The sequence below is a fragment of the Psammomys obesus genome, unplaced genomic scaffold, assembly GCF_907164565.1.
Source record: "Psammomys obesus unplaced genomic scaffold, mPsaObe1.curated_primary_1811, whole genome shotgun sequence".
NCBI classification, from domain to species: domain Eukaryota; kingdom Metazoa; phylum Chordata; class Mammalia; order Rodentia; family Muridae; genus Psammomys; species Psammomys obesus.
The window spans coordinates 2,872,938-2,881,728 of record NW_026591816.1 but is presented as its reverse complement, the minus strand read 5'-3'; the positions used below and the strand labels follow the sequence as shown (position 1 = coordinate 2,881,728).

The window sequence follows — 8,791 nt, the reverse complement described above, 5'->3', positions numbered from 1 at the left end:
GTGTGTGTGTGTGTGTGTGTGTGTGTGTGTGTGTGTGTGTGTGTGTGAAAGAGAGAGCCATACAAGGAGCAAAAGAGATCTTAAGCAAGGAGGCATGACGAGAGGAGAAGAAGGGCAATGGAATACAAGTAATAGAAAACAAAGGGGAAGAGTATTTGGGATGGAAAATGGAAGCAGGAAGATGGGCGCGGTGGGAGTAGAGGAGGATAATTGCATATGTGCATAAAATGCCACAAGGAAATACCCTGCTTTGTAAGCTGAATTTTAAAATGAATTTTCATAAAACAGAACAAGAAAATCCTTCAACAAACATTTACTAACCGTGTTTGAGCATTGCTATAGAAACGGATAAGGAGTATGTGTCGAGATCCTTGTTTGACTCTTGGAGGATGATAAAGGGTAGAAGACTGAGGGAAACAATGTGATGGGAAGCAGCAGGTTCTGCTATCAGAACAGTGACATTTAGGCTAAAATTGGAATGTGAGGAAACATGCCTTACAAGGGAAGAGCTTTTCTAGACGGGAAGAAACTCAGCAGGTGGCAAACACGTAATGAGCAAGGAAGACAGGACCACAAAACAGGCTCAGAGAGTAAAGTGTCATTACCATTTTTAAAATGCTACTTCAACTACTCCATAGAGCATGTATTGTAGAAAAACAGTATTCCCAGGCAGAACTCAAATGGGAGATGACGCTGCCTGGATAGGTGTTAGGAGAAAGATTATGTATCTACCATGTGTTTTGAACCATATTTTTGGCTACTCATACCTGCCTACAGCATAGCTTTGAGGAATAAGGCTGACTTATAGATAATTGATTTGCACAACTGAGTAGGTTCTGATGTGAAAGGGACTGCAAAAGGAACCTTGAACGGGCTGTGTTCTGTTTGGCACGCACAGGCACACTGGTTCTCAGTGTTTTATCAAGCAGCATACCTTCCTCTACTGATATTTATAAAAAAATTAATAGTATCTTGACAGGTAGGGATGCTAAATCTACTGTTTACATCGCAGACCCTGTTTTCATGAGACCCATTGCCCTCCATGCATACTGGCTTAGACAAAGCTGTATATTGGAGAATGATGAATTAGCTAATACAGCCATGGGGTTCAACACTATTGGGCAAGTACATCTCTCACCTTCAAATATTAGAGTATTTCAAAGGTTAAAACACTGAACAAAGAGATGGAGCAAAGGTAAAAAAAAAAAAAAAAAAAAAAAAAAAAAAGCAAATTGCCTGATAACTGAAAAATTATTCTTGTGCGCTAACTCTTGTACAGTGACTGGGGTGGTGTGAGGATGCATTTCCTAACTGACACGGGCAAGCTCGCCTACATGAAAAACGTTCTTGTTTCCACCTCCAGCCTTTACAGTTCCTCAAACAATAATGTCACAAAGAACAGCACAAGAGATGAAAACAGCTGACCCAAAATTGTGCTTCCAATATCCGCGAGTGCCAAAGAGCTTGGAGTGTTCTGCAGATCGGGGGACAACAAGTCTAAGATTAGAGATTGGGATGTAAAAATAGTACCTCACATAACTATTTCTCAGCAATGATTTCACTATTGCTCCATCATTATTACCTCATATGTGCTCTGCGCTTCATACATCTTCCTATGGTTTAATCAATTTAGACTACAGGCCTACATGGAGGGTTACTGTACAAATGAAAAGAATTCATGCTTGGAAAATGTGGCAGACAGAATTGCACAGTGGAGTGTAAATCCAAGACCTGACTGTAGGTCTAGTTAACTTCAAACCTTTAGTGCTGCCCTACAGCTTTTATACTTACTAGATTCATTTCTGACGACATAGAATGTGGCAATACAGCTTTTATTTGCTGCTATTGTAAAGCGGCAGGTTATGAGCTAAATGAACCCATGGGGATGAAGGATCTTCCTATTCCATGACTACACAGATGGAAATACATCCTTGTTTAAAATGAAAATAGAAGAGTTGAACAGATCTCAAACATACAAGCTGCTATGGCAAATTGGGTTTCTTTTTGTTTTGCTAGGTTGTATAATAGAAGTATCTTTTAAAAAATGCATGTCTGCATTTTGTCTTGCTGCACCCCCTCCCCCACCAGGGAAGATAATAGAGAGCCTGTCACTGAGTTCATGTCAGAGACAGCCACTGTTCCCTTTACTAGGGACCTCCCTTGGAGAGACTGAGCTGCCATGGGCTACATATGAGCAGAGGTTTTATGTCCTCTCGATGCATGGTCCTTGGTTGGAGTATCAGTCTCTGCAAGGCCCCAAAGCAGCCAGTCCTGATGAGTCCTGATAGACTAGGGTCAGGTAGAAGGGGAGGAGGGCCTCCCCTATAAGTGGACTATGGGGGGCCATATGGGGAGAAGAGGAAGGGGAGGATGGGATTGGGAGAAGAAGACAAGGGAGGGGGCTACACCCACGATGCAAAATGAGTAAATTGTAATAAATAATAATAATTAATAAAAAGTGCAAAAAAACTGATTCACATGAGCTGTGTTAGTATTCAATAATATTTATTATTTTCTACCTTTAAAAAGTGCATGTCTCCTGAGTTTGAGGATGGTGTGAAAACTTGCTTAGCAGAATAGTAAATGGGATTTGGACTCATTTTCATTAAAGGTATTATAATTATTGATGCCACACTATGACTTAAGTCACTGCCACCACACACACACACACACACACACACACACACATGCGCGTGCATGACAGACCATGTACGAGAAAACTACTATTAACACAACCTTTCTGTATGTAGACAGTGTACAGACTGCTGTATATACAGACCACAATTTACAGAATATAACATTCCATTACGCAAGGCAACATAGGAGTATAGTTCTAACAGTGTATGTCATTAAGACATTTATTTCCACATTACAAAAATTCTGATAGTTATCCTTTATAAATATCTAAATTAAAGGCCTGATTTGAACAGGAGAATGATTTTTAGACCCTCAAATTCCAGGCTGATGTAACTGGATTGTTCTGGAGCAGCTATGCCATATAATGCATAATTTATGAAAATTATTGTGATGACAATATTATTTTATTTTGAACAAGATGCAAATATCAGACTGTAATATATGCTGTGGATGCTGAAGTTGTGAAAAGAACATGAGAAATTAGATTAAGAAGCATAAAAGTTGGGTTAAATGGAAGAAAAGCAATCACTCACCCTGTGTAGGCAATGGAGAAATAGGCTATAATTTTCCACAGTTGAGTTTGTTTAAGACCATTCCAAACCCCAATTAGAATTGATAGGATTATGGAGAGAATAACAGGATTAATGTTAATTAGTTCGTGAATTTAGAATAGAATTGATAATGGGGAGATTTTTTTTTTGTCATGTAAGAAGGATTAGGCCAGTTTGGAGTGAAATGCCTTTTGCTACCTCTAGCAATTAACTGAATATTAAAAAGCAACAGTACTACCATAGCAACTATCCATTGTTATAATAGTTCTGTTTAATTTATCCTTTCACATATGCCTGATTTATGCCAACTCACCACTTTTCCAGCATCCAATAACATTAAAATGTTTTATATATTATTAATAATATATATTGTATATATAAGCTTTTTATAGCTAACAAATCCACTGATAAAGAATAAAAGTCTGCTTCACTCTTACTTCTGAAGCACATCCTTTAAGCATCAATTTATTTTCACAACAGACAACATGAAGCAAGCTTATAAATGTGATAGTCACATCTATTATACCAAGAGCACCTCTATAAATGTGATGTTAAGTATGCAATGATTCAAGAAACTCATTACCCATGAAAGATGGACATGAGTATTATTACATCTTCAGGTGATTATACTGCAAATATCACATTATTGTTCATGATTCCTAAATGAAATAAATGTGTGAAAATAACAGCTATCACTTACTATAAGACAGATAGATGCAACTGTACTAAGTACAAGATGTCCTTTTTAAAATGTTTCACCAAAGAGTGTCTCAAATACCAGTCCAACACCCATCTCCTATATGTCTGCTCCTTCTGAGACCACAACAGCCGGGACAAGACTGACTGATCAGGTCAGGTGATAGGCTGGGTCCATCATCACTCCATCCACAAGGAGGCGCTAACAGACTCATTACTGTAGACCTAGCTATCAGCTACATTGTTCTGCTTATTTCATTCTCATGACTGTGCTCATCATTCCATCCTGCTGGATAAGAGTGATGGCCTAGGGACAAAAATTTATACCACACTAACTTCTTTAAAAGACCCCAGTTCTTCTATATAACACCTTCCAATGATGCCATCACATTCTGAATCCATCAGAGAACTATTTCATTAGCCCAGAACTCTTATGATAACTAGCTCTGTGAACACTCTCTCAAATATACCCAAAGGTGTGCCTTGCTAATTGGTTAGGTGTTTCTTAATACAATCATGTTGACAATAAAGATCAACCACCACAAATTTATTTCTAGTCAATTTAGTATCAAAATACAGCACTTTAAATCATAACATTCTACCTCTGACCACAAAAAAGTGCCTCATAATACAAAATACAAAATGCATTATGTTCATCTAACAATGGATCTATAGCCAGGATTTTTTTCAAAAGCCTAAGTCCAAAGTTTCCTCTGAGATTCAGAGTAAACTCTTAGCTGCAAGACCCTATAAAATCTAAAAACATTACATACTTTCAGAATTCATCACAAAACACACATTTCCATTTAAAAAAAAAAAAACAGGACGAATAGGAGAAGAATTAGACCATGATTCTTTTTTGCCAGAACAAAAGACAGCAGGACAGCATAATTGTAGCTTCATGTTTAGCATCTGGGACAGATGGTGGTACTACATAAACTCCAGTGAACATGCAAGCTGGTGTTAGCCTCCACAACCTCTCCCTTAGGCTGGTACCACTCAGTAGCTGTGGGTTTCCTAGGCAGGAGCCCGCATTCCTTGCATCCCCAGTATTCTGCTGTGTCAACTACAGCTCTAACAGCACTCACAGCTTTAATCATTCCTCCCTGCAGGAATCTAATATGCTACACATCACCAGTCCTCTGAGATACCCCTCTGAATCTTGTGGGAGACTTCAGTCATCCCATAACTTCTTTATTCCTACATAATTATCATCATATGGACCAGATACATTATACTCCTATTTGTGACTATACCTTCAAAGTTTCACTTGAAAAGTTAAGCTGATTTGAGCTGTACATTAAAAATAAAAAGGTATTTCTTTAGTGTGGTTATATTATAAATTAAGTCAGATCAACTGTTCCTGTTTCAGTATATCTGAGTACCCCTGATATATCTTCAATAGCAAGCACATAGACCTATATAGATAAAATAAAAAAGTCTAAAGTCTTTCAGAAAAAGCCTCCAAATTATCTTTAGGTTTTCTCATAGGGTAATTCATCAAGATTTAAGACATTAGAAATAGATAATTAATTCAATGTTAACTTGACTGACTCCTTCTATAGCCTCTACATAGGACAAAACATACATTGTAACCCAGAAATGCAATTCCTATCAAGTTAAGATAATCAAATTAAATATTACCTGTGTAAAATCTGCATGCCTTCTTTTCTCTTCTTCTTTTTATTATTATTATTGCAATTATTATCATTTATTACAATTTATTCTCTTAGTATTCTAGCTACGGCCTCCTACCTCATCTCCTCCCAATCAGACCCTCCCTCCTTCACCTCCCTCCTATGCCCCTCCCCTAGTCCACTGATAGGGGAGGTGCTTCTCCCCTTCTATCTGACCCTAGCCTATCAGGACTGGCTGCATTGTCTTCCTCTATGGCCTAGTAAGGCTGCACCTCCCGGGGGAGAGGTGATCAAATAACCAACCACTGACCTAATGTCAGAGACAGTCCCTTTTTTCCTTAATAGTGAACCCACTTGGATACTGAACTGCCATGGGCTACATTTGTGCAGGGGTTCTAGGTTATCTCCAAGTGTGGTCCTTGTTTGGAATATCAGCCTCAAAAAAGACCACTGTGCCCAGATTTCTGTTCTGTTGCTCTCCTTGTGAAGCTCCTATTCCTTCCAGGTCTTTCAATCTCCCCCTTCTTTCATGAGATTCCCTGCACTCTGCCCAACGTTTGGCTATGAGCATCAGCTTCTGCTTTGATGCCCTCCTGAGTAGAGTCTTTAAGAGGCCCTCTCCTGTTTCCTGTTTTCTCCCTCTTCCGATGTCCATCCTGTTTGCCTTTCTGAATGAAGATTGAATATTTTACCCAGGGTCCACCTTCTTCATTAACTTCTTTAGGTATACAGATTTTAGTATGTTTATCCTATATTATATGTTTAATATCCACTTACAAGTGAGTATATACCATGTGTGTCTTTCTGCTTCTGGGATACCTCACTCAGGATGATCTTTTCTAGTTCCTATCATTTATCTGCAAATTTCATGATTTCCTTGTTTTTAATTGCTAAGTAGTATTCCATTGTTTAAATGTACCATAATTTCTGTATCCATTCCTTAACTGAGGGGCATCTAGGTTGTTTCCATCTTCTGGCTAATACAAATGAAGCTGCTATGAATATGGTTGAGCAAATGTCCTTGTTGTGTACTTGAGCATCTTTTGGATATATGCCTAGGAGTGGTATAGATGGATCTTGAGGTAGCGCTCTTCCTAATTGTCTGAGAAAGCGCCAGATTGATTTCCAAAGTGGCTGTACAAGTTTTCATTCCCACCAGCAATGGAGGAGGGTTCCCCTTTCTCCACATCCTCTCCAGCATGTATTGTCACTTGAGTTTTTGATCTTAGTCATTCTGATGGGTGTAAAGTGAAATCTCAGGGTCGTTTTGATTCGCATTTCCCTGATGGCTAAGGATGTTGAGCATTTCTTTAAGTGTTTCTCTGCCATTCAATATTTCTCTATTGAGAATTCTCTGTTTAGCTCTGTACCCCATTTTTTAATTGGATTACTTGATTTGTTGCTTTTTAACTTCTTGAGTTCTTTATATATTCTGGATAACACAATTCTTTACAGACCTTGAAAGAACAAATCTCAACTTCTTATGGAAAAAAAAAGAGACCCAGAATTGCCAAAACAATCCTGTACAACAGATCATTTGGAGGTATCTCCATTCCTGATCTCAAGCTGTACTACAGAACAATAGTAATAAAAACTGCATGGTACTGGCATAGACACAGAATGGTGGATCAATGGAATCAAATATAATTGAATAAACTCACACATCTACAGATACTTGAGTTTTGACAAAGAAGCCAAAATCATACAATGGAAAAAAAGACAGCATCTTCAACAAATGGTGCTGGTCTAACCAGATGTCTACATGTAGAAAAATGCAAATAGATCCATATTTATCACCCTGCACAAAACTAAAATCCAAGTGGATCAAAGACCTCAACATTAAACCAGACACACTTCACTTCTTAGAAGAAAAAGTGGGGAAGAGCCTTGAACTCATTGGTACAGGAGACAACTTCCTGAACAGAACACCAACAGCACAAGCTCTCAGATCAACAATCAATAAACGGGACCTCATGAAACTGAAAAGCTTCTGTAAAGCAAAGAACACTGTCATCAGAACAAAATGACAGCCTACAGATAGGGAAAGGATCTTCACCAACCCTATACCTGCATGCTTTCTTAATAGTGACTTTTCTACCCTGTGATTTTTCCAAAATCTTATGAAAGACAGATAGCTAAACATATTTTACTTCCTAGGGTTTCCCAGGGAGTTTCCAAGTTAACATGCCCAATTAAAAATAAAATAAAAAATAAAAACTCATGATTTCTTTCTAATACTTTCAAATTCTTTTGCTAAGATTAAATGTCACACAAAGTCTGTCCTTTAAGGCCCTTCATGAGCCTTTTGTACACAGTCTCAGGCTATATCTATGTAATGCTCACAACCAAAAAGAAAGAAGTAAAGCATCTTTCCTCAAGTTCCTCCTTCCCCTAAAATAACCCAATAATTCTGGTGTTGTAAAAATAAAACAAAAGAAAGGAACACACAAACACACACGTTATTATCCGTAAGTATTCTTACAGGCCAATACTCAGGTAAAATGGCATTTTTTTCTAAAGGCCCTACAGCTATAGATTGCTGCACCACATAGCATCAATGTCGGGGCGGGGGGGGACAGTATGAAACTTAGTGTTGTAATTTGATTAAGAATGGTCCCCATAGTCTCATATATTTGAATGTTTTGTCATCAAAGAGCAGCAGTGTTTGAAAGGATTAGAAGGATTAGGAGGTGTGGTATTTTGAGAAAGTAAGTCACTAGGGATGGGCTTTTGTAAATGTCATTTTTATTTCCTCAGAAGAAGGGATGAGATGAGAGTTGTACCCAAGCTTTATGGATACATGGCTTGGGCTGAGCCCAGAGCTTTTCTAGGTCTGGAAGCTTCTGGCTGCTGTACAATTTAATTTTCTGCAAGCCCTGACCTTGAAGGCTTCAGCTTCCAGCCTCCATCTGATAATCTAGGCTGAGAATGTTTTCAGCCTCCATGACTTACTGCTGAATATGCTCACTCTTTTCAGTTCTTTCTGAATTCTGGCTGGCTGGCTGATTCAGCTCAGCTGTTCTGGCTCAAAGCTCCTCTCCAAGCTGACTGATTCAAATTGGCTTCTTCTGGCTTCTTGTTGAATTGCTCTGCTTGGAAAAACTGCCTCTGAACTCCACAAACTAAACTTCACTGACCTCAACCTAACTGCCACATACTGGCTACATGAACACTACTGTATTTCTGTACTGTACCCTCCTCCTCCTCCCCCTTCTCCTCCCCCTCTTCTTCTTCTTCTTCTTCTTCTTCTTCTTCTTCTTCTTCTTCTTC

At 38.6% G+C, this 8,791-nt stretch overlaps 1 protein-coding gene across 1 annotated transcript in view; it reads right to left on the bottom strand.

The window, feature by feature from the left end:
* The window catches only part of Tafa2 (TAFA chemokine like family member 2), a 501,221-nt gene that overhangs the window by 389,475 nt on the left and 102,955 nt on the right, over positions 1-8,791 (bottom strand). The gene's annotated exons all lie outside the window — the stretch shown is intronic.